Source organism: Cynocephalus volans, chromosome X (assembly GCF_027409185.1).
Source record: "Cynocephalus volans isolate mCynVol1 chromosome X, mCynVol1.pri, whole genome shotgun sequence".
NCBI lineage: Eukaryota > Metazoa > Chordata > Mammalia > Dermoptera > Cynocephalidae > Cynocephalus > Cynocephalus volans.
In genome coordinates, this window is record NC_084478.1 from 21,559,913 (window position 1) to 21,587,414 (window position 27,502).

The following is a 27,502-nucleotide window of genomic DNA, read 5'->3' on the forward strand; positions in this document are numbered from 1 at the left end:
GTTTCTACTTACATTTTTGTTTCAAGTGTTATTTGTCTTTTAATGAAATAATAGAAATAAAACACTCTTTAATATTTGTTCAGTTTTTTCTTTGGAAAAACATATTTTACATGAGAAGTGATTTATATGTAGTATATATAAAAATCAATTAAGTAACATGAAATATATAAACATAAGTGGATGTAACAAAATTTTAGGTGTATACATGGGCTTACTATTTAATCGTTTTGGTATTCAAGTAATTATGAAATGATAGTCTCTTTAATAAGTGGAATTAATAAAATGCACTAAGGATATACACAAAAATAATCATGAATTAGCAATTAGTGTATAAAATATGCTGAATACTTAGTGGAAATTAAATAACCAGATGCCCTATTTTTTTCTTTTTTTTTTTTTTTTTTGTCTTTTTCGTGACCAGCACTCAGCCAGTGAGCGCACTGGTCATTCCTATATGGGATCCGAACCCGCGGCGGGAGCGTCGCCGCGCTCCCAGTGCAGCACTCTACCAAGTGCGCCACGGGCTCGGCCATATTTAGCAAAGTTTTAAATTTGCCTAGTCCTTTATATGGTAATTGCCTTTTTACCACTGTGTCTGACAGACCTTGTTAAATGTGTGCATAAAAGTGTGGATACAAAAAGGCAAAACAAATATTTTTTAAATAACATATACTGTGTTAATACAATGAATACTATGTAACTTTTACAACCAGTTAGGTAGATCTAATATACTTGCAAAAGCAATCACAAGGAAATAAGAAGGGAAGCAAACTACTTTATTTCACTCATGTGCATGAGTGTATAAATGTATTACATATGTAAATATTTTTGTATGTATCTTGCTTAAAAATACACCCCACTGCTAATCATGGTTCCTTCTGTGAAGGAATATACAGTTACATTATTTTTAAAAAAATTTTACATTGAGTACATGACAGGTTGATAATTAGTAAGAGAAAAATCAAAGAAGTATGATATAAAGGCACATCCCTAGTGATATTTTTGGAGGATCTACTGTTTTCTTTTTTTTCATTTTTTTTTTTTTCCTGGTAAGATAGTACAGAACAGGTAAGACACTAACATTTAAAGCCAGAAACAGTAAAGTGTTAAAAAAAAGAAATAAGAAAATACATAAAGAATTTATGTAGAAAAAGAATATAATTTAATAGTGAAACATTTAGAAGTAGCTGATCTCTAATTAGTCAGCAAGATCATTAACCTAGTGGCCAAAAGTAAAATTGTCACAATGAGTGCCCTTTTATTTGTTCCACTAGGATTAAATATTAAGTATGTTTTTGTGCAGTTTATCATACATTTAGAAGCATCTGTTCCCATGATAATAGAAAAAAATGGTAACAGGAATCTGGGTAGAATGACTTTTGAATTTTGGCTGATGAATACCTAGAAAAAAATGTTTAAATTAAGAACTTGTATGATTTTTGTGCCATTTCTTATGATGTGTGTTAAAAAATTTAAATAAGAATTGCTATTCCTAGAAAAAATATGTTAAGGTTTAACTCTGTGAATTTCAGCGTTTTTGCTAATTTCACTTCAAAATTCTACTGTATTACCTATAGATCGCTTTTTAATAGCCTGAAAACATAATCATTCAATCTGTGAGTAAAGGGGGTTTCATTTTGTTCTTTCCAATGTTTATGCATTTTGTTATTTTTCTTGCATTATTGTCCTGGCTATGTAACCTACCTAAAATTCTGTATGGAACTGGTTATAGTAGGCATTCTTATCTCTATAATCTCAGGGGGAAGGTTTTCAATATTTCACCACTAATTATGATATTTACTTAAGTTTGGTAATTTTTTAAAAAAATTATAACAGAATGGTAAATTTGTCATATGGTTTCCCTGTATCTATTATGATGGTGATATAACTCTCTCCTTTGCTTTATTAAAGTAGTTTCTTTCCAAAATGCTAATCCAGCAATAATTCGTGCTTGCATTCTACCCAGTTTATTCATGATCTTATATCATTGAAGCTTTTGTTTCTGTTTGTCAAACATAAGTCGTTTCTGGTTTATTTGGGGGGGGGGGCGGGAGGAGATGGGGGGCGGGAGGAGATGTTGGTTGGGCAGTGTGCTTTCGTGAGGAATATAAATATTTGAATTTATTTTCTTATAATGTGCTTGTCATTGTGACATAAAATTTATAAAGGTCACATGAAACATCTGGGCAGGGTTTCTACAGTTTTTATAATGTGGAAGAGTTTCTAAAAGATTGTTCTTATTTTATTTTCATCATATAGAAAATTTATGATTTCAGGCATAGAATTCATTTGTATTTCATTTGTAAAAGTATTTTTCAATATAGTGGCAATTTTTTTATGAGCTGCAGGGCAATTGAGATTTCCTAGTTTTGTGATTTGTCGAGCTCTGTTTTTCTTGGAACTTTCTCATTGTGTGTAATATCATATTTTTTAGTATAAATGTTCCTATATAATTATGTATATGCATCCAGGATGTTGTGTGAGGATTTCCTTTACATTGCTGATATAAATTATTCAGATTTTTTTCTTTGATCAGTCTTGCTAGGGACTTATCAATTTTTTTAATCCTTTATGAAAATAAAATTTTTTAGATGATTTGTTCTTTTTAATTTAAAATTAATATCTCTTTCTAATCTTATATTGTTCTACTTGCCTTTGCTTCTGTCTTAGGTTTCCCATCCGTCTGCTTACATTGCCCATCTGCTCTTGCTTGTTGTCCACTTTTTCCATTGGAACCCTTAACGTATTAGTTATAGTTATTTAAAATTTCCAGTCTGAGCATTCCAAAATATCTGCCATATCTGGATTTATTTTGATGCTTTTGATGCTGACTCTTCAAACTGTTATTTTATTTTATTTCTGACCTTTTAACGTGCCTTGTAATGTTTAGTTGAAAGCCCAACATAAGGTATTGGGTATAAGGAACTGAGGTAAATAAGTCTTTAGTGTAAGGTGTTATGTTTTTATCTGGCTGAGTGTTAGACTGCATCTACTGTTAGTTGTAGCTGTAGGTGTCATAGGTCAAAAATTTTTCCAGGGTCCTTTTTTGGACTCCCTGTTGTCTTTTAGTTTCCCTAGAGACTTAGATAAGGTTTGAGATGTGCAGTTCTTTGCATTGTAATACCCTTGGTACTAGCTGCAGCGGTGGCCTTCTGCTCCTGGGCTTTTGCTTCAGCAAGCTGTGACTCTGTGTTTTCCTCTCTTCAGTATTTGGGGCAGCGTTTCACACTGTAACATCATCAGTTGTGAAATGGATTAAGAAGAGTTAATTTCCAGTTTGTTCAGCTCTTTTCTTGTTGTGAGGATGAGAGTGACACCTTCCAAGCACCTTACATGTCTCCTAGGAACTAGAGGTTTTGTCTCATTTCTGCCAATTTTTAATATTAAATTACTGCTTTTTGTTCAATACCTTGAGATATATTATCAGATTACAAATATCCAGGATTTCCATTTTGCATTTATTGCTATAGATGTCCCTTTAGGGCATATACTGGTTCATCTTACTCTTTATAACAGATTCATTGGAATATAATTGTATTTCAATAAAATTTTCAACTTCAAATAATACAAGCTTCATATGTGTGTATGCAAGCGTACTTCAAAAAGTTCAGGAAAACTACAATGAAGAGATTACAGGAATCTTTTCATGAACTTTTGGAAGTACTCTCTCATGTATAAATAAGTATATAGATATGTACACACATACATATGTACATTTATTTGTGAAACCATCAATAAAAGCCAGGCCATGTGTGTATTCATCCCTCTACTTCAGTTTCATTGTGCAATTTTATATTTCCTGCTCCTCCTCCTGCCATAACCCTGTCCTTCTCATATAAGGTGTACCCTGTCTACAAGTGTTTGTGTGATGGATGTTTTTATTTTATTGTATAAACATGAAGACATGGTGTGGCTATTTTAGAAAATTTTAATGTTTTTGCATATTTTTGTGTATTTTATACTCTACATAGCTTACTAGCAGTGTATGAGATTTACATTTGTTCTCTATTCTTGTTACCACTTGTTATGGTCATTATTTTAAAATGCAGATAGGTGTTCAGTGCTATATAGTGCCACCCTACTTAGTATCTTGGGTCTTCAATATCCTCCTTTGAGTTAGGACACTATGGGGAGGGAGGGGTATTAAATTTGGAAAATGTCACTGGGACTTTTCATCTTGTGATAATCCTAGATTCACTTGCAAATGTAGAACTGATACAGAGACATCCCAAGAATCCTTTATCCACTTCCAGCCAGTTTTATCATCTTGCAGTGCCATAGTGCAATATTCCGCCCAGGGTATTAACACTGATCCAGCCAGGTTGAAGTATGTTTGAGTCGTCTGAAGCATCTTCGTGTTGCACTTTACAAATCCACCCACATCCCACCACTCCAGCCCCCACCTCCCTGCCATCCCTGATTTCCAGCAACCAATAATCTGTTCATCATATATGTATGTGTGTGTGCATGTGTATACATGAATGATTCATTTCAGCAATGCTGTATAATAGAATAATACTGTATGTCAGCTTGGTATTTCTTTTAGTTCACTGCGTAATTTGCTGGAGATTTATGCAGGTTTTTGCATGTATCAGTAGATTGTTCCTTCTTCTTGCTAAATAGTACTTCCTGATATGGCTGTACCACATTTAGTTTAATAAACATTTACACTTCTATGGACTTCAGGTTGTTTCAGGTTTAGGCAATACAGATAAATCTACTATGTAATTAAGAAAAATAAATAAGGAATAGAAGAAAAAAAGAGATAAATAGAGAATAGAATAGTGATTACCAAAGCCCGGGAAAGTGAGTGGATGGGGGGCCCGGGGAAAGGTTGGTAGGCCAGTAGAAAGTTAGAAAGTTACAGTTACATAGAAGAATAAGTTCTGGTGCTCTAGGGTGACAATAGCTAATAATATTGTATTGTATATCTCAAGATAGCCAGAAAAGAGGATCTTGAATGTTATATGTACAAAGAAATGATAACTGTTTAGATGATAGATATGCTAATTATTCTGATTAGACATTATAGAATATATGCATGTATTGAAACAAAAAAATGTACCCCATAAATATATACAATGAAAACAATAAACTTAAAAAAATTCAAAATTTAAAAAATTTGCAATGAACATGTAAGTTTCCACGTGAACAAAAGTCTTCATTTCTCTTGGATAAATGCCCTAGACTGCAATTGCTGTATTGTATGATATTTGCAAGTTTAGTTTCTTTATTTTTAAAGAACCTAACTGTTTTCCATAATGAGACATTTTACATTCCCACAGCAATGTGTGAGTGATCTGGACTGCCTACAGCCTTCTCAGTCTTTGGTGAGGTCACTATTTGAAAAAAAAATAGTAAATCTGATATACGTGTAATGATGGCTCACTGTGGTTTTCATTTGCATTTATCTGGTGGTTGTGATGTTGAGCATCCTTTCATTTTCTATTTCTTTTTACATTTTTTTTCTTACCACGTTATTGTATTGGTTATGAGATACAGAGCTGATTGTCACCACTTGTGCCCAAGGTGCGATGGCCAGTAGCATCCTTTCATTTTCATTTGCAATCTGTACAGCCTCTTTAGTGAAGTTTCTGTTTATGTCTTTTTCTCATTTTCAAATTGTTCCTTTTATACTGTCGAGCTTTGAGAGTTCTTTATATATTCTAGATAGAAGTCTGTTTTGGGCATATGGCATGAAAATATTTTCTTCCAGTCTGCAGTTTGTCTTTTCATGTTTTTAGCACAGGATAAAACTGTTTGAATAGCAAAAGTCTTCAGTTTTCTTGGAGCCTAATTTCTCAGTGTTTCCCTTATGGTTCATGCTTTTGGTATCAAGCCTAAGGATTCTTTCTTTTGCGTTATTCCAGAGATTTCCTTTTCTTATTTAATTACGTTTTACAGTTAAATCTATGATCCATTATGAGTGAATTTCTGTATGAGCTGTGAGGTTTAGATCAAGGTTCATGTATTTGCTTCTGGATATCTTATTGTTCCAGAACTATTTGTTGAAAGATTATGCTTTCCTCTGTTGATTTCCCATTCCAGCTTGATTGGAAATCAGCTGGCCTTGCTGTGGGGACATTTTGGGTTGTCCTTCCATTCTGTTGATCTATATGTTTATCCATTCACCAGTACCTCACTTTGTTGATTGCTGTAGCTATACAATACATTTTGAAATTGAGTGCTGTGATTCCTATAACTTTATTTTTAATTTGAAATTTATCTATTCTCATTTCTTTGCATTTGCATTTTTATTGGAACTATCCTATCTGCATGTAAAAAGAAAAATCTTGTTATGGTTTTGTTAGGAATTTACTAAACCAATATATCAATTTGAGGGAATTGTAATGTTACTGTGTTCAGTCTTCTCATCAACAAACATGGTACGTCTCTGCATTTGTTTAGATCTACTTTGATTATTTTTTATCAGCATCATGAAGTTTTCAGCATATAAGGCCTACTCATGATTCATCTGATTTATACAAAAGTGCTTTATTTTTTCAGCAATCATAAATTTTATTGTATTTTTAAAAGCAGTGTATATTCATTGCTAGTATACATAAATAGAGTTGATTATGTAAGCTTGTCTTGTCCTGCGCCCTTGATGAATTGAGTCATTACTTCTATGAGGTTATTTTTAGGTTCCTTATGATTTTCTATATAAACATCATGCCCTCTGCAAATAGAGCCAATTTTATGTATGCCTATTACACCTTTTTTGTTCCTTTACCACCCTAACTTACCTTCCATCACTGTGTTGCATAAGAGTGAAGAGAGTACACGTTCCCTCCCTGTTTCCTAAGGGGAAAGCATTCAGTTTTTCACAATTAAGCATAATGTTAGCTATGGGTTTTTCTAGATGCTCTTTATAAAGTCTCAAAAGTTTTTCTCTGCTCCTGTTTTCATGAGGGCATTTAAAAAATTATAAACAGGTTTTGATTTTTTGTTAATTGTTTTTCTTCATCCATTGATACAATCATATTCACTTGGTTAGAGGGTGATGTTATCACACCAAGGTTAAGGGTTTGAATCCCCATGCTGGCCAGGCAGAGAAAAATAAATAAATAAATTGTTAATACAAAAATTCGGTAAACAAAGAAAGAATTGGGCACATATTATATTCTGCTTTTCCACAAATAAAATATTAGATTTAGATTCCCTAATGAAATAATACATTTCCTTTAAATGGCTTACTGGTTTGCTGTGTTGCTTAGAACATGACATTGTAACGCCAAGGTCAAGGCTTTGGATCCCTGTAACAGCCAGTTGCCAAAAAAAAAAAATATATATATATATGTATATCATATATATATATATATATATATATATATATATATATATATATATATGATATACATGTGATTTTTATTTTTCTTTAGCCCGTTATTATGGTAGATTACATTCATTGGTTTTCAAATATGGACTCAACCTGGTGTCACTGGAATTAATGCTGCTTGGTCATAGTTTATTATATTTTTATATATGGCTGGATTCTTTTTGCTAATATTTCATTAAGGATTTTGTGTCTATATTCAAGGGATATTAGTCTGTATTTTTTATTTTTCTCTAATGTTTCTCTCTGCTTTTATCAAAGTAAAGGTGGTTTCATTAAATGAATTGAGAAGTGTTTCATTTTTTCTTTATTCATTTTCTATTTCTGTTTTCTGTTTTAAATTTTGAAATGTTGCGTTTGCATCTATTTGAGTGGATATTCTGATTTTCCTTGATAATTCCTCTTTGACTCATGGGTTACGTATAAAGTATATTGTTCACATTGCAAAGTTTTGGAGTTTTTCCTTTATGTTTCGGTGGGTTCAGCTTGCTTAGATTGTGATGGGAGAACAAACTCTGTATGATTTCTGTTCTTTTAAATTTGTTGAGATTTGTTTTCTGTCCCAGGATATGTTCCTTCTTGGTGTATGTTTTGTAGAGATTTGAAAAATATGGAATTTTGCTGCTGTTGAGAGAAGTGTTCAATTATTATCAATTAGAACCTGTTGGTTGACAGTGTTGTGGAGATATTCTGTATTATTGCTGAATCTGCCCAGTTGTTCTATGAATTATTGTGAAAGGGGAGCAGTAATCTCTAGATTCTTCTATTTCTCCCATTAGGTCTATCAGTTTAGTTCACATACTTTGCGGATAGGTTATTTAGGGTGTATGCACTTAGGATGGCTGTGTCTAATTACTGAATTAAACTTTCAATCCTTATATAATGCTCTTTGTTTCTGAGAATTTTCTTTGCTCTGAATTCTGTTATCTGACATTAAGATAGCTATTTTCTGCTGGCTTTTGTTTATCATTGGCATGATACATATTTTCTCATCTTTTTACTTTCAGTCTGCCTCTATCATTGTATTTAAAGTGTTTTTTGTAGACATCCAATAGTGGAGGAATGTTGTTTTAATCTACTGTGCCAGTGTCTGTCTTGTAAATGTTATGTGTGCACCATTTACATTTATGTTATTATTAATGTGTTATTGCTCTAGTCTGCCATCTATTTATTTTTCTCTTCGTTGTCTCTTTTTTTTTTTTTTTTTTTTTTCACTGTTTTCCGTTTTCTGCCTTCCTTTAAGCTGTTTTAAAAGTCATTCTTAGTCAGTTCGGGCAGCCATAACCAAATACCGTAGACTAGGTGCCTTACGCAACAGAACTTTACTTCTCAGAGTTCTGGAGGCTGGGAAGCCAAGATCTAAGAGCCACCATGGCTGGATTCTGGTGAGGGCTCTCTTCCTGGCTTGCAGAGAACTGCCTTCTCACTGTTTCAGAAAGAGAAGGAAAGAGAGAGAGAGTACACACTTTCTGGTGCCACTTTTTATAAGCACAAATAATCCCATCATGAGGACCCCACCCTCATGCCCTTATCTAAACTTATCTGCCTGAGGCCCCATCTCCAAATACCATCACATTGGGGGTTAGGACTTCAGCATATTAATTTGGGGGACACACAAACATTCAATCCATAGTACTTATTAATCTCCATCAGGCCGCTTCTGACACCACTCCAGCAAGGAGAGAAGAGGAACTTTATGATTTCCCAAGGAGAATGGTAATCAAGGCTCCCATTATCCTATCCAGGTACAGATGCATTAACTGAATGTTGTGTGGCATGCTCTTTATTTTTATCCTTCCAGGGTGAATGTCCCAGCTCTCTATTGAGACATCCATGACAACATTGGGGGCAGTTTGAGGTGACTGCTTACAGCCCAGAAAGTGCGAATTCTAGATTCTCAATTGGCCTTTGCTGGCATGCGTGAGGATAGTGTTTGGCTGTCGTTATGTGTCTGTTGTCTAAAAGTTTTCAGGCATGGGTGAGGATAGAGTTTGGCTGTAGTCATGTGGCTACTGTCTAAAAGTGTTCCGTAATGTCAGACTGTCCTTTTTCTTGCACTTTGTTTCAGAAAGCAAGCCTTGTTGTTTTTTTGTTTATTTTTTTTGTCACACACTCTGGCATTTCTGGGTTGCCGGAATCTTCAGCTACAGATCTGCGATGTATAAGGCAAAATTAAACCAAACCAAAACAAAATGAAGAAATAGAAACAAACAAACAGCAATAGGGAAAATACGGAAAAATATCGAAAAATACGGAAAATATCATCATGATGTTTAATGGGGTCATAAGCTCCCTAACAAATCTCACATCGTATCTCCACCTGTCCAAGCCTTCTCATGTTTGTTTTATATATAACATCAACATTTTTAGTGTTACCTAGAGCGAAAAATAGGAAAGGTGTGTCTACTCCATTTTCTCACACACAGACATTCAAGAATATTCTTAGACAATGATCTTAATAAACAGTGGATTTCTTTCTGCCCGTCATTTCTTTAATTTCTTTCAAACTAATTATTTCATTCATCCCATAAATATTCATTCAGTTCCCATCGTGTCTCTGGTGTGGATTATGTGCTGCATTTTTATTATTGAGAGAGCCCTGTGGGAAAGCAAACAATTAAATGTGGAATATATAATAGCAGATAAATTTTGTGGTAATTTTTTATGTAGTAATAGTAACTAGTATATTAATGTATATTTTTGTGTTACTTTTAGTGGTTTCTCAAGGGATTGATGTTTGAATTCTTTACCTTTTATTTTCTACCTAGAGTTACATAGTATTGCTTCTTGTAGTATACAGTACTGTTGTGCTTTGGCAAAATTTGTTTTAAGTGTAAAATTATTTACATAAATATAATACACAAGCATTAGGTACAATGCAATATATAAAACGTAAGTAAAAGCAATGATGGTTTATGAATGTATGTAATACTATCTATATATGATTCATATGTGTGTATATATATAAATGTATATAGACTTCATATATAATAATTTCAGTAATCAAATAATTATGAACTGATAGAGTTCTTAAAAGTGGGATTAGTATTACCCTTCAAAGGATATACAAAAATAAATTTAAATGGGCAACTGCCTATTGTTAGGCTCTATACTTAGTATAAATTACCTTAGTATAAATTAACCTTCAGTAATACATAATAATTCACCTTCCAGAACTATCCGTGACACAGCAATAAAGTATGGGCCCCAAAATTCAAAACTATTTTTTGATACATTGTGCCGTGTCTATACTATGAGTACTATGAAGCTTTTAAAACCAAATAGGTGTATGTTAAGTACTTTCAAAAATACATTCTCAAGGTATGTTGCTAATATGGGAAGCAAATTGTAATTTACATACAGATATGTGTACAATTAGTAAATATATTACTCATGTAAATATATGTATATGTTTACACCAGTTTAATATGCATACTTTATAGCTAATCATAATTACTTCCTAAAACAGTTATGTATCACAGGTTTTGAAACTTTTACACTGAACAGATGTCATACTTATATACATAATAAACTATATATATAATAACATATATAAAAGCACCATGGTGGTGACATTTCCTAATTTTTTAAAAACCTGAACTTTGCTTTGTTATGTTAATGTAGTACAGAATGAGATAGGAAGTTAGGCAAAAGTTAGAGGATTCAGAAAAGGAAAAAAAGGAGTTAGAAGGGAAAAATAATAAAAATAAGAACAAATTTAATTGAATTGTAAAGTTGAACTTCCAGTCAGTAAGATCATGAGACGAGGGGCCATTTGTGAAATGGTCACAAAGAATCATCTTTTTATTGTTCCACTAGAATTATACACTGTCAAATGTATAGTAAACTTTCTCATATTTCAGGGTCTCAGTTACCACGATAGCAGAAAAAATGACAACAATAATAAGGGTTAAAACCCTGTCAAGTTTTGTTCGGAAAAAGCAATAAAAATGTGACCTTGTAGTGTAGGGTTTTCTACCATTTCCTATGATGTGTAAAAACAGGTTAGTAACAATTGCTGCTCTTGGAAATATGAGCTAATATTTAACTTTATTTAATCAGACAGTCTTGCTAAATTTACCGATTGATTCCACTGTGTGACCTCAGGGAGAAGTTTCAATATTTCACGACTAAGTTTATTTGCTGCAGTTTTTGTGTTGTGTGTTTTCTGTGATTGGATGCTAAAGTTGGCCATATTGTTTCTCTACTGTGATAGTGACAGTGACATAATGTTGCCCTTTGTGTGTTATAGTTGTCTGATACCAAAATTTTTATCTGATTTGAATGTATTCTTGGATATACCCATAATGATTATGGTACATGAATAGTGGAAGTACCCTTGGGTACTGTTTGTCAAACATAAGTTGTGTTTTGGGAGAGGAGTGATTGGGTGTTGGGAAGTGCTAGGGATTTGATGGATGCACACCATTGAATTTCATTTTTCTTATCATTTTGACGTAAAGTTGATATGGTTCTCACAATGCATTTGTGGGTAGCACTTTTACAGTTTCTTTTACGTGGAAAGCCTTGTGCAAATATGATGTTATTTCTTTTACTGTTATATGGATAAGATCATGACTTCAGACACCATGCTGTATGCATTACTGTTCAAGGTTTTGTATAGGCAGGTTTGTGTGTGTGTTTGTGTATGTATATGTATATGTATTTATATATATTTATTTATTTGGATGGGGATGAAGGAAAAGGATGGCTGGATCACATGGTGGGTGAACCTTTATGTTATATCAGAATATGTCAAAGACTTTTGCAAAGTGGTTGTACCATTTTATATCCTACCAACAGTCTCAATTTCTCTGTACTCTTATCAGCACTTGTAATGGCCATTGTTTTTTACTGTGTCTCATCTAATAAGTGTGTGGTGGTATCTCACCATTTATCTAAATTGCATAGGTGTAATCAAGTCATAGTTCTTTCTTTCCCATGCGTGTCCAGTAAATGGAAAAATTAATTAGCATGGGGAGAGACATTTAAGGGTGACTCTTTGGAACCTGGTCCTCACCGGGTCTAGGTTCACTACAGAGTCTCTGCTGGTGTGGATGACGATGGTGTTTGTCTGGCATAGAGCACTTACTGTCTACAAGCTTTCTGTCTCTTTTATCTGTGACTTTCCTAGTCCTTGGTTTAGAGAGAACAGGCTTTAAAGGCTTTTATTAGCACGTTTCGGTGTTTTCGAGTTGTTGGATTTTTATGCTCCAGGTCTTGGATTTATGAGGCAAAAACAAGACAAAACAAAAGACTGTGGAAACACCACGTTGTTTCCTGAGTTTTGAGGATCCTAGTCAGTCTTCCCTATTTTTTCCACCTTTTTATGTTCACTGTATATAATATCCAGGGATTTAAGTTGGACTTAGGGGAAGAAATAGGGAAAATATTCCATCTTTCTGAAAGCAGACATCAACATCTTTTTTTCTTTTTACCAAATGATCTTTATGAAGAAGCAGTGGATCTTTTTAATTTTTCATTTTTTTTGGCAGTGATTTGCTTAATTTCTTTCATTGTAGTTAATTTATTCCTCCCATAAGTATTTCTTCAATTTCAAATGTGAGCCAAGTTCAGATGATATGGTATAGTTACACTGTTGAGCTAGAAAGCCTAATGAAAAAACAGACAACTGTATATAGATTATATTATAGAAAATAAATTTTGTGATAATTTGTTATCCTGTGATAGTAACTAGAATATTATGTATACATTTTTGTGGTGTGTTTAGTGATTCCTCAGGGACTGAATGATATTAAATTCTTTACTTTCCTCATCGTCATAGAATTAGGTGGTGTCACGTCCTGAGTATGTACCCTTACTACACTACAATTCTATTTATTTCCTCTTTCCTTTGAGTTCTTGCTTTATAGTTTAGATCAGTAGCAACGTTTATCATTTTTGTTTTAAAGAGGCAAATATCTCTTAAATAAATTTTAAAAAGATGTCTTTTATATTTATCCACTTATTTTCCCCATCCAGTGTTCTTCTCGCCTTCTTGTAGTCCTGTAGTTTTTGGTTTCCATCAGGTGTCATTTCCTTTCAGCCTGAAGAACTTTCTTGCTACTTGTTGAATTCTGTCACCCAAAAGTGTCCTACACCTCCCATTACCTCAGAATGTGACCTTATTTGGAAATAGGGTCTTTGCAAGATGTGGTTAAGATAAGGTTGTTAGGATGAGCCCTAATCCGATTTGAATGGTGTCTTTGCAAAAAGGGAAAATTTGGACACAGATGCAGATATGCAGAGAGGAAAGTCTATGTGAAGATACATGCAGGGGGATAACATGTGAAGATGGAGGATTGGGGTGATTCAGCTGCAAGCCAAAGAATGTCAAAGATCGCTGGCAAACACCATGAAACTCAAAAGAAGCAAGGAAGGAGTCTGCTACAGGTTTCAAACAGAGCGTGGCCTTGCAGACACCATGATTTCACACTTCCAGCCACCAGAAGTATGAGACAAAAAATTCCTGTTTTTTTTTTTTTTAAATGCCATCTAATTGTAAGCCTCCTAGTTAGTGGGACTTTATCATGGCAGCCCTAAGAAACTAATACATTCCTGTAGCATTGCTTAAGGTTTGACTAGCAACAAATTTTCTCAGTTTTGCTTATCTGCATGTGACTTACTTCACTTGTAGTTCGGAAGGACAATTTTGTTGGATATAGAATTCTGGTTTTAAAATTCTGTGTCATCTTTCAGCATATGAAAAATAGTGTTTTATTTTCCAAATCTCCGTGGATTGTGTGGACAACGCAGGCAACATTTAAGTCATCATTTTCAGGTAGGTAGTGTATCTATTAAAGGTTTTGGTGATATACGTTTGTTCAATTTATTAAAATACTTTATTTTTTATAGGGGTGCCAAGTATATAGTTTGCTAATGAACTATTTCAAATCTTCGCTAGCTATGTTGTAAACAAATATGATTCCATTTGTGTAAAAAAGGTTAATTTTTGATCAACAATAGAAAAAGAAAGAAAAACAGAGATAAGCTGCATGAAAACTACCATAACCAAAAGAGGACCAATAGTTTTCTTATTAAAATACATACATGTATCTGTACTGTTCATATACAAATTAAAATATTTTCATCACAAATATAAAATAGCCGAACTTTTTTATTATTATTTCCCATCCTGTGGTAATGTTTATATGAATGTAATAATGTATAACAGCCAATATCTTCTGATAAAGAATAATGAAAAGACACTGTATTAACTATATCAAAACATTTATACCTATCATAATTTTAATAAATACAATGTATTGTAAAAGCAAAGTAATTTATATAAAACAGCATATAGTATGTATGAAAATCTGTTTGGTACAAGGAAGTATATAAAACAAAAAAAAAGTCAGGTGTAGATATTTGTAAATATGTATGTTTTTACCTGTAATGTATAATAATATTGTTTCATAACTTAAATTATGAAACAATAGAAAATGGGATCAATAGTGTGTATCCAATAGTAGATGAATAATAAATATATATGGACAATTTCTACCTTAAGTATGCTTAATACCTTGTGTAAGTTATTTAAGTAACAATATATTCTTTTAAAATCTTGATACAAGCTGATCAAAAGAGGATATAATGGTAATGGGCTTTTGGAGTGTAATTTATCATGTTCTTTAAAAGTTTATGAATTTACATGCCGTTTGACACAGTAATTCACCTTCTAGGACTGTATCTGACAAAGCTACTCACTCATGTGCATTAGAATATGGGCACAAAAAAGTCAAAACAGGTATTTTTCGATAAATTATGCTGTGTCCATACCAAGAATACTATGAAGCTTCTACAACAAATCAAGTAGATATAAAATACTTAATAGAGGACATCAAAATTCCAATGACATTTTACTCTGAAATGGAAAAAAAAAAAAAAACTATCCTTACATTTATATGGAATAACAAGGGACCATGCATAGCCAAAGCCATTCTGAGCAAAGAAACTAAAGCTGGAGGCATAACACTACCTGGCTTTAAACTATACTACAAAGCTATAATAACCCAAACAGCATGGTACTGGCATGAAAACAGACACACGGATCAATGGAATAGAATAGAGAATCCAGAAATCAACCCATACACCTACAGCCATCTGATCTTTGACAAAGGCACCAAGTCTATACACTGGCGAAGAGACTGCCTCTTCAGCAAATGGTGCTTGGGTAACTGGATATCCATATGCAGGAGAATGAAACTAGACCCATACATCATACCATATAGAAAAATCAACTCAAAATGGATTAAAGAATTAAATATACACCCTGAAACAATAAAACTTCTTAAAGAAAACAGAGGGGAAACACTCCAGGAAGCAGGACAAGGTACAGACTTCATGAATATAACCCCAAAAGGATGGGTGACCAAAGGAAAAATAAACAAATGAGATTATATCAAACTAAAAAGCTTCTGCTCTGTAAAATAAACAATTAACAGTGTGAAAAGCCAAACAACAGAGTGGGAGAAAATATTTGCAAAATATACATCTGACAGAGGATTAATATTCAGAATATACAAGGACCTCAAACAACGTTACAGCAAAAAAACAAGTAACCCAATTAAAAAATGGGCAAAGGAGCTAAATAGGCCTTTCTCATAGGAAGATATATGAGTGGCCAATAGACACATGAAAAGATGCTCAACATCACGCAGCATTTGGGAAATGCAAATCAAAACCTCACTGAGATACCATCTCACCCCATTAGGATGGCTAATATCCAAAAGACTGTGAATGATAAATGCTGGCAAGGTGACGGAGAAAAAGGGACTCTCATACATTCTTGTTGGGAATGCAAAATGGTGCAGCCTCTACAGAAAATGGTATGGAGGTTCCTCAATCAATTGCAGATAGATCTACCATATGACCCAGCTGTCCCACTGCTGAGAATATTCCCAGAGGAATGGAAATCATCATGTCGAAGGCATCCCTGTACTCCAGTGTTCATTGTAGCACTATTTACAATAGCCAAGAGTTGGAACCAGCTCAAATGTCCATCATCAGATGATGGATATGGAAAAAGTGGTATATCTACACAATGGAATGCTACTCTGCTGTAAAAATAGAGTGAAAGACTGCCATTCTCAACAGCATGGATGGAATTAGAGAAAATTATATAAAGAGAAACAAGTCAGGCACAGAAAAAGAAATACCACATGTTCTCACTTATTTGTGGGAGCGAAAAATATATTAATAAATACACAATCTAATGGGGGTGTAGGGAAGAAGACACAAAAATCCCAATTCCTTGAAATTGTTAAGATAAGAGATTAGATATGATGTTGATGGGAGGGAGCAGAAGTGGGAAGGAGAAGGGAGGATTCGGAAAAGGGACACAAAAAACAATCACATTGTGTATTGATAAAATAAAATGAAATTTTAAAAAATAAAGAAATAAAAATAAAAAATGAACAAAAAAAAATGTGGGAAGAATTGATTGCCCTAAAAAACCCAAATCTTCCATTAGTAAATATTGCTCACCATTCCAGTTATTCATATCTCCATGAATTCCTCTCAATAATTTCCTGTGGTTTGCTATGTGATGATCTTGCCCAGCTTTCATTAAAATTTTACTGAGGAGTTTGACAAACTTTAATGCAGTTGTAAATGGTATTTTTAAGAAAATTAATTTAATTTTTTGTTGCTGGTATTAGGAATTGCAGTTAAAATCTGTTTTTAACCAGGTAACCAGTAATGTTGCTATATATTCACTCATTAATTCTAATATGTAACATATAGATTGACGTTACTCTAGAAATATACACATTCAATATGTGAATAAGGGCAGTTTCATTTCTTCCTTTCCAATCCTTATGTATTTCTTTTTCTTTTTCTTGTATTATTGCCCTAAATAAATATTGAGTAGAACTGATGATAGTAGGAATCCTTTTCTCATTCCTGATCACAGAGAAGATGTGCCTATTTCATCACTGATTATGATACTTGCTGCAGCTTTATGGTTTTTTCCTCATCCTAAGTGGGAGATAAGTTGTGTCAATGTTTTGCATCTATTGTAATAATCATAACATTATTATATATCTCTTTGTTTTATGGAAGTCATTTGATTTCAAAGTGTTAATCCAACAAGAATCAATTCTGGGATAAAATCTAAGGTTTTCATGGTGTATCAGACTTGATATAACTTTGGATTCAGTTTGTTAAACTAACTTTTTTGTTTCATTTGGTCATGAAAGATATAACCCTATCATTTTCCTTTTATGTAGTCAGTTCAGTGTAAAGATAAAAGATTTGGAGGCGATGCCTGCTGTTTCTATTCTCTGCAGTGTCTTGTGTAAGATGAGTGTCATGTATTTCTCAACTGCAGGGGAAAATTCACCAATTCCATGACCAGAGCTCGGGACTCACTTGAGGAAGGTTTTCCAACATAAGTGTAATTTATTTAACAAACTTAAGACTATGCAGACCTTCTCAGTTTTGTTTTTCATTAAGGTGGGTTTACTTGGAGTTCTACATTTCATAGAATTTCAAATTTATTGGCATGTAAATGCTTATATTTTGTCTGTTTCCAGATTCTGTAGTGATATTTCTTTTGTAAATAATGTGTTTCTTCCATTTTTGATAAATGGATTCTTTAATCATAAGACAGTGTTCTCTACTTCTAGTACTTTCCTTTCCGGAAAGTCTACTTTGTTTGGCATTACTCTACCAGTTCCGGTTGTCTTATGCTTAATTTTACGTGGTATATCATCATCTGTACTGTTACTTTCAACCTTACTGTGCCTTTCCATGTAATTGCCTCTCATTTAGCATATAATTGGGACTTATTTCTTCTTAATCTGAAAAACTCTGCATTTTAATTGGAATGTTTAGACTTTTAAAAAATTCATGTTTATATTAATATTGTTTGATTTAAAGTTGGCCATTTTGCCAGTCTTTTATTTTTTTATTTATTTTCATCACTTTTTTTTTCTCTATTCCACCTTCCATGTCTACTTTTGGGATAATTGAAAATTTTATTCTTCAATTTAAATTCCTTCATTGGATTTTTATTTGACACATTTTAAAAACACGCCCACCCATTCTATGCCACGTCCTTCTTTCAAGAGTAGGGTTTATGGCCCCTTGTCTGGACTCTGGAGAAAGCTTAGTGCCTCTGGTCACCCATACAATGCGGGCAGTTGTGACATTACACAAATTCCTGGGCAGAAATTCTATCACCCGCCATTACCAACTGCCACCAGCGGAGGGCGCCGTCGTGGCCCTCGCGCCGGGTGCTCTTCACGGATTCCCGAGATTCTCATTTACATCACGGGTCACTTCCAGCAGCCAGAAGGACTTCAGGTAACAACGCAAAGTACAGGTTGTCCCGCCACAGATTGTCTCAGGTTTGATTATGTGGCCATGTCAAACTCTCAGTTTGAAAGGATAATGTTGCCTCATGTAGAATTCTGTGCTGACTGTTTTATTTTTTCTTTCAGCACTGGGAAGATTCTGCTCGGTTTTCTCCGGTTCTGCATGGATTCTGTCTAGAAGGACGCCGTCTTTCCAATCGTCCCTCTGGGATAGGTAATGTATCTTTATTTCTCAGACGTTTTCACTTGGTATACATTTGATCACTTCACTGATATTCTGTATATTTCATATAGATGCCTAACATATAGTTTAATTAAAAAAAATCAAATATTCCAATACCTATGGTGTCAATCTGAGGATTCCATTTATGTAAATGAAAAGCAAACATATTTTGACTGACAATCACTACAAAACACAGCAAAGGAAAGGAAAAGCTCCCATGGAGAAACATCTAATTTTTATTTAAGTATATAAATATCTACAAATTATATACAAAATAAAATAATTTAAGCACATTCCCAAGAAAAACCTAAAAGTTGTTTTTATAATTGCTCATGTGTTGCTGATATTGACATGCATGAGGAAATGCGTGGGAAGGAATGAAAACTTTTTGTAAAGAATAATAAAGTGGCACTTGTATTACCTATAGCAAAATATTTGCTTTGTCAAATCATATTCCGTGTCTGAAATAGATTAAATATAGCACACATAGGAGTTGATTCAGTAACAGGCAAAAATATAGAACATAAGTGACAGTGAGAAGAGTATATGCACAAGTTCAATATATAAAATGTTTGGGATTTAAAATATTTTTAAATTATTAACTAAAAATGTAGTTCTAAGATACTTCAATTTACAGAAAATAAGAATAAATTTTAATTAACTCTTAAATTATGCTTAATAATTAGTACAAATTAAATAAATTACAAGATGTTTCTTTACCTTGATAACAGATTATGGAGGGAGTATAAAATGGTACTGTGGTTTTTGAAATTAATTTAGTCTTAGCAAAGTATTTTTTCACCTACGTAAAGAAAATATTGCCTTTTAAGACTATGGAACACACCTAGTTACAAATGGGCAGAAGTGTATGGTTACAAAACTAACAAAAGTGATTTTTTAATACATCGTTTTCATTCCATGAATATTTTGTGGGTATATGACGAATCAGGTAGATTTTATATACTTTCAGAGGATGTCGTCAGTATATTTTGCCAATAAAAAAAGAAAGCAAATTGTAATTTTGCATGCGTGCACACGTGTATAAATATTATCTTTATGTAAATACAAACATACGTGAATATCTGTTCTGGGAGACTCTTCACTGATCATCATCGTTACTTCTGAGAGGAAAGATACATCTGCCTTTTTTGAAAATTTTACTGAACATTGACCAAATTTAAGTAGTAAAATAAAATTAAGGAAATAGTCACGATTGCATGTACCTAGTGATTGTTTTATAAGGAACTACCCTTTGCCTTTTTTCTTTTCCTTTTAATGTAGTACAGAAACAGTTAAGAATTCATGCTCAAATATAGAACTAGAAAATAGAAAGGAAAGAAAAAAGAAAACAAAAGTTTAAGAAATAAGAAAAAAAGTTATGATTCACTTTAAAGAAGCCGATGTCTAAGTAGTCAGTGAGATCATTAAACAAAAGACTGTAGGAAAATTTGCACAAAGAATGATCTTTTCATTGTTCCCCTTGTATTAAATGTCAAGTGTTCTGTAAAAGTTTATTGTATATGTTAGGGCCTCTATTTTCATGATATCAGAAAAGATGATAGAAATCTTTAGAGTTATGGTGACTCAAATTTTATCTGATAAGCATATCGAAAAAATCTTAAAAATATAACCTTGTGCAGGGTGGTTATTCTCCTGTTTTATAATGTGTATGAAAAGTGTATTAAGAATTGCTACTGTCTGAAAAATGTGTTTATATTTAACTGTGTGGTATTCATCAATCCTTATAAATTCACTTATTAATTCTACTACATTATCTACAGGTTGCTTTTACATTCTCTGAAGGCATAATTGTGTGGATGATAATGGCTGGGTTCGTTTCATTTTTTCCAATCATCATGCTTTTTTTTCTTTTTTTCTTGCATTATTTCCCTGACTAAATAGAACTGGAGGTAGTAGGCATCCTTGTCTCTATTTTGATATGAAGGAGAAGTTTTTCAGTCATTCACCACTCATTATATTTGCTGTAGTTTTCTAGATTTGGGTGGGTCCTTTTTTAGGAAGAAAACCCCTCATATGTAGGTGGTAAATTATTTCGAACGGCTTTTCTGTATCTGCTGTCAGAGTGACCTGATTTTGTTTGTCAAAGATGTTTGATTTGAAAGTGTGAAACCAACAAGAACAGCCTTCCTGTATTAAATCCAACTTGTTCGGGGTGCATTGAAGTTGTAGTGTCTTCGAATTCTGTTTGTTAAACGTAAACTTATAGTTCCAGTTAAATTTATGGTTGTTATGAGGCATCCAGAATTTGATTTTTTCATGTGATATCTTTATCAGTTTGGTATCAATTTTATCGAGGACCTGTAAAAGATTTTGGACAGTTTTTGCTGTTTCTCTCCTAGTAAGAGTTTGTGCAGTATTGGCTGTTATTTAATTCTCAATTACATGGGAAAACTCAGGAATTCAGGCTCCAAGAGATGGAATTCATTTATAGGAAAGTTTCTCTATAAAGATGCAGTTTATTGAATAAAGAACGCTTGAGATTTCCTAGTTTAAATATTTTTTTAATTCATTTCATGGATTTTAAATTTATCGGCACAAATTTGCTCATAACGTGATGCACGTGTGTTCAGTATCCTCATGATGATCCCGTCCACCTTCCTGCTGTTGATCATGTGCGTCTTCTTTTGTATTCCCTTGATCAGTGTTGCCAGGGATTTATCACCTTTTTATCGTTTCACAAAAAATGACAGCTCTTGCATTTGCCTTTTTTTGTTTGTTTCTGGTTTCATTAACTGATGTTAACTTTAATTTTTCATGCTTTAAATTACTGATTTATTTTTTAATTTTATGAAAATTATTTTTAAATCTTAAACTTTCAGGATTTCACCTTTTACATTAATGCTCTAAATTTTCCATTAGACATGTATTTTGGTATATACCACGCAATTTTTAACAGCTTCATTGAAGTATAATTGATTTTAAATAAACTGCACCATTGAAAATAAACACTATATATTTCGGTGTGTGTGAGAGAGAGAAACCATCACCACATTTAAGATGATGAGCATATTTATCCCGCTCCCCAGACTTCCTAGTGTACTTTTGGATTTTCCCCTCGTAATTCTGCCCAAGCCCTCCCTACTTTGCCACGCTATGCACATTCCTGTATGAGTCTTTTGATGGGTGTGTAATTGCACTTTTTCTTGGATAAACTTCAAGAAGTGGAATGGCTGAGTCATATGAGATGTTATTTCACAGATATTTATGGTCAGTGTTTTTAATTATAGCTCCTCTAATAGGTGTGCAGTGATATCTCGCTGTCACTCTAAATTGTACGGGTGTACATGAGTCATTATTTTTTCTGTCACAGTTATCCCCAATAAATGGAGAAAATGGATGACAATCTTATGCTAATCCTTTCCCCACATTTACACTTTTGCATGTATGTATTTTTTTAATTGTACGCTTTATTTTCTGTGTGAAATACAATAGAAATAATCAGAACTCTGAATTGATTTTTCTTCTTTTACTGAGCATTTGCTTCTGCTTCTGAGAGGCAGTTAGCATGCAGAAAGTTCATCTCATAGTTCATCTCAGAGAATTAGTTCTTTTGAATCTATATCTCAGGTTTTGTGAGGTGTTTTCTATTTCTGGTTGGTATTACATTTATGGCATAGTCCCTCAGGGATGCCAAATGACCCCTTGGGTTGTCTTCCAGAACCTTTCTCTTTAGTTCACCGGTAGCTCAACTTGTGTCCCCTGAGCTGAACTTTTGAGACTGCTGGAATCTCTGCTCGGCTATTTAGTTTTTAAACTACAACTTTTTGCATAGCATGTTGGGTTCTTAATCACCTCCTTTGAGTTAGCATATATTTGAAGGAAAAAAAGAGTTACCAAAATTAGATGTCATCCCTTGGGCTTCTCTTCTGAGAACTGGTCTCTTCAAATGATTGCTTCCTTGGGTTTGTAGTGCCTTCAATGTCTTCAAGTTTTCCTAGTTTTTCTCAAGAGAATGGTTAGCATGGTAGACATTTAGTTGTTTTTCCTCTCATACCAAATTAAACTAATATTTATAACAATAAGGTAAATTTTCTTTAAAGGCAGGTAGTCCTCTGAGGAGTGGATCTCTTCTGTCTTTTTCTACTTAATGTACTGCACTTAAATTTTTCATTGATTGCCTAAATGTTTCTCCAGTTGCCAACATGTGCCAGGTATGGATCATGTGTTGGGGGTACATTATTGAGGTATAGCATAGTGTAAAGCCGAGAAGTAAATTTGGAATATATTATAGGATATAAGTTTTATGGTAATTATTAGGCTACATTAGTAACCAAATTGTTACATATACCTTTTTGTGTTGTGAGTTATGTTTATTGGTTGCAATAAAGTTTGGCAAATGAATCCTTTACTTATCTTGATCTACTTAGAGTTAAGAAAGTAGCACTTTATGTAAATGCAACCTCCTAAAAGGAAAATTCCATTTATCCCCCCTTTTCTTTGTGGTCTTTTTGTCCTATATTATATTCAAATATCTTGTGGAAATTTTCCATTAATATTTTAAATGAGAAAATTGAATATTCAGTTAAATGTGTAGATCTGAATCTAACATTCCAATGAATTTTATAAATTATATTTTATATATGAAATATTACTTCACATTTTTGCTTAGCAAAATTAGTTGTCTTTTTAATGTTGTAATTTTTCATTTGAATTCTTTTTGACATATTTTTTATGTGGTACAATATGGTTTAATTATTACATGTTAAGAATTTTCCAAATTTCTGTCCGTTGTTGATTTGTTTTTTCAGTGTGTTGTGCTACAGAACATACTTGGTTGCATTTCGGTACTTTTACTGTGTTGAGGTTTGTTCTACGACCTAGTATGAGGTCTACGCTGGAAATGTTCCATGTACACATGCAAAGGATGTGTATTCTGCCATTGTTGGATGGAGTATTATACAGGTGTCTTTTGGGCCTTCTTATTTTATGATGTTGTTCACATCTTGCATATAATTGTTGATTTTTTGCCTGATTTTGTGCCTACATGTTCTGTTCTGCCACTCCAGCTTTCTCACAGTTGTGCATTGTATGGTGCTTCTTCCATTCTTTTACTTTCAGCATATTTGCAACTTTGAATATAATGTGTCCCATGTAGACAGCATAGCGTTATATCTTCTCTTATGTAGTCTAACAATCTTTTCCTTTGCTGGGATTGCTTAATCCTTTCACTTTTAATATTGCGTTTGATATGGTTGGATTTATGTCTGACTTTATTTTGGTTTTATTTTCTATATGACTTATGACTATTTTTTCCTTGTACTCCACAGTTACTTCCTTTTATTAAGTAGACTTTTGTGTGTACCATTTTAATTTCTTTAATAATTATGATCATACTTTTGGGTTATTTTCTTAATGGTTTCTCTGTGATTTACAGTATAAATTTTATCAGAATCTAGTTTGGATGTACACTATTTTTTAAATTTGAACATTTAGTTTTACATATTTGTGGGGTGCAGTGTGTTGATTCAATACATGCATGTACTGCCCAATGATTCACTTAGGACAGAGAGCATAGTTTTGTACACATTAGTCCACCACTTCTCAGATTTACACGAAATTAGGCTATACATGCATTCTATACATCTATCCAGTAGGATACAGAATATTTACTACCATTAAACTCCCTCATTTTTGTGCTATTATTTTATTCATATGTTTTTGTATGTTACACACCCCAAAATACATTTATGTTTATTGCTGTATACAATCTAATGTCCATTGAAGAAGGTAGAAGAAAGGAGAGTGAATTATATTTGTAGAGTTCATTTCGTTTTGTATTAAACTTATGTACTACTTCTGAATTTTTTCATTTGTTTTCTGTGAATTTGTGTTACCATCTGGTCTTAATTTCTTACTCTTATATAGTTTCATTCACAAACCCCTTTATCATGTGCTTATTGTCAAATATATTACATTGATATACGCTATATGACCAAAATACAGTTTTATTGATATTGTTTTGTGCAATTGTCCTTTAAGTCAGTTATGAGTAGAAAGGAACCTCAGTAAGTCACTATGCTTTGTTTAATCATTATCTACCCAATTACTATTACTGGAGATCTTAATTTTTTTTCCATACAGATTCTACCTGCCATCTAGTGTCACTCCTCTCCTGCTGAAGAACTTCATTTAACATTTCTTACATTGCCAAATATTAACAACAAATTCTTTGTTTTTATTTATCTGAGAAAGTTTTAATTTTTCCTTCATTTTGAATGATGGCCTTGCTATAAACAGGCATCTTGGTTGACAGTTTCTTTTTTCTTTCAGCACTTTGAATATGTCATGCCAGTGCATTCTGGCAGCGTTTCTGATGAAAAATAATCTGCTGGTTTTATCCATGACCACTTCTATGTGCTGATTTACTTCTGTCTTCCTGCTTTCAATATTTTCTCTTCATTTTGGCTTTCAGCATTTTGACTGTGATATCTCTTGATGTGAATCTCCTTAAATTTAACTTCTTGGAAGTTCATTCGGTTTTTAGGTGTATAGTTTAGTGTTTTTCATAAAATCTGGGAGGTTTTTAGTTATTATTTCTTCGAATATTTTTTCTATCCTGTTCTCTCTTGCCTCTTTCTGGTTCTTAGTTATGTGTATATTGGTATTCTTGATTGCATCGAGAATTTATCTGAGGCTCTGTTCATGTTTCTTCATTCCTTTTCCCGTTTGTTTTTCCAACTGCATGATTCCTATTGATTTATCTTTAAGTTTGGTGATTTTTCTACTGTCATCTCAAATTTACTTTTGTAGTCATCTAGTGGATTTTTCATTTTGTTTATCATAGTTTTCTGCTTCAGAATTTCAATTTAGTGCTTTTTAAAAAAAGTATTTCTGACAAGCAAACAGAAAGGACATTGTTGGGTGGGAGGGGGCAGAGTGAGGATGGCGAGAGGTTTTGGTAATTGGCCACAATAATCAACCACATTGTATATAGACAAAATAAAATTAAGGGAAAAAAATTTAAAAAGTATTTCGATGTGTTTATTAATCTGTACTTAATGAGTCATTGTTCTTACTGTATGTGTTTAAATTTTAAAACATGATTTTCTTTTGTTCTCTGAACATATTCATAATAGCTGTTGTAACATCTGTCTGCTAGTCCAACATCTGGGTCCCTTCAAAGGCAGTGTCTGTTGTTTGCCTTTTGTCCTGTATATGTGTCACACTTTCCCGTTTCTTTCAATGTCTCATAATTTTTGTTGTTGTTAAGAAGTGGACATGTTAGATAATATAAGGTAGGAATTATGGGGATTTATCCCTCACCTGGCTTGGTGCTGTCATTTGTCTGGTGTTTGTTTGGTGACATAACTGGACTAATTTTATGAAGTCTGTTTCTACTGCAGAGTACGGCTTCTGATATCCTTTCACGGATTTTCCCCCATGTTGTCATTTTCTAGCTTGGCTTTTTTGGGTTCCTCGTCTGGTCAGTGTAAGACACTGTTTTGTCACAGGTTTTATCTTTAAGTTTCTTACCAAAAAGGTATTCATCCTTTACCTCTGGTTGTGTTTGTGGCTAGGGTACTGCTCTCATGGTTCTGGGTTTGAAATTTTACCTTGTCCCTAAGCATTGGAAAGATTGCATGCCATTTTTCTTGTTCTCCATGGATCCTGCTAAGAAGGCAGCTGTCATTTAAATCATTGTTCATGGGTTGGTAACCTATATCTATTTCTCTGAAGTGTTTCGTGGGGATACATTTGCTTATTTCATTAATATTACTTATATTTCACATAGGTGTCAAATATATAGTTTACTAAGACTTCAAAAACTTCTATATATTTTATGTGAATGCAGATTATTCCATATGTGTAAATAAAAGGATAATTTATTGGACAGTAACAATAAAGCAAAGGAAAAGCAGAACATATAGCTGGTATGAAAAATAAAAAAGCCAAAAAGCAAACATTTAATTTTATCTTCAATACGTAAAGGTATCTGCATGTGCACAACTTGAAATAAATTAAGCACATTTCCACATAAAACATCCAATGGTTTGTTCTTATTATTGCTGATCTGGTATTACTTGTGACTTGGATGAGAAATTGAATGAGAAATGCGAAAACCCCTCGAGGGAGAATAAGGAAGTGACACTTGTATTGCAAAATATTTTATGTCTAAGGCTATTCTACAGCATTCGGTAACATTAAACTTTGGCAAAACCATATCAGAAGCGATTCATAGAAATGTAGCAAATATCAGAATCTATGAGTAGCAAGCCGAATCTGTCAGTATGGACATATACTTCCTATGGACAGATAGAACACAGGCCAGTGATGAGAGGATATGTGTAACAATTTGATAGGCTTAATATGTAATAGTTTTGGTATTTAAAATAATTATAATGATAGGTTAACAAATGGACTTAACATTGCATCTAAGTACTGATGTATACACAAGCTAAGTATAAATTGGCAATTAATCTCTTAAATATGCTTAATACTTAGTTCAAGTTATTCATAGCAAGACTCTATAATATCTTGATACGAAGTTATCAAAGTGGTATAAAATAGAACTGGCTATTTGAAATTCATTTGGCTTTTTTTTTACTTAAAGTTCTATAAAGTAATTCACCTCCTAATACCACATCTGACACAATTATTCACAAA

The 27,502-nt window shown here is 33.1% G+C and overlaps 1 long non-coding RNA gene across 2 annotated transcripts in view; it reads left to right on the top strand.

Annotated features, from left to right (window-relative positions):
* LOC134366696 (uncharacterized) overlaps positions 1-27,502 on the top strand; it is a 99,157-nt gene that overhangs the window by 35,716 nt on the left and 35,939 nt on the right. The window contains exons 2-3 of one of the 2 annotated variants that reach the window (XR_010022356.1): positions 14,036-14,117; positions 18,781-18,868. This is a non-coding gene — a long non-coding RNA (uncharacterized LOC134366696). The remainder of the gene's footprint in view (positions 1-14,035; positions 14,118-18,780; positions 18,869-27,502) is intronic. The other variant, XR_010022357.1, reaches the window with a different exon arrangement.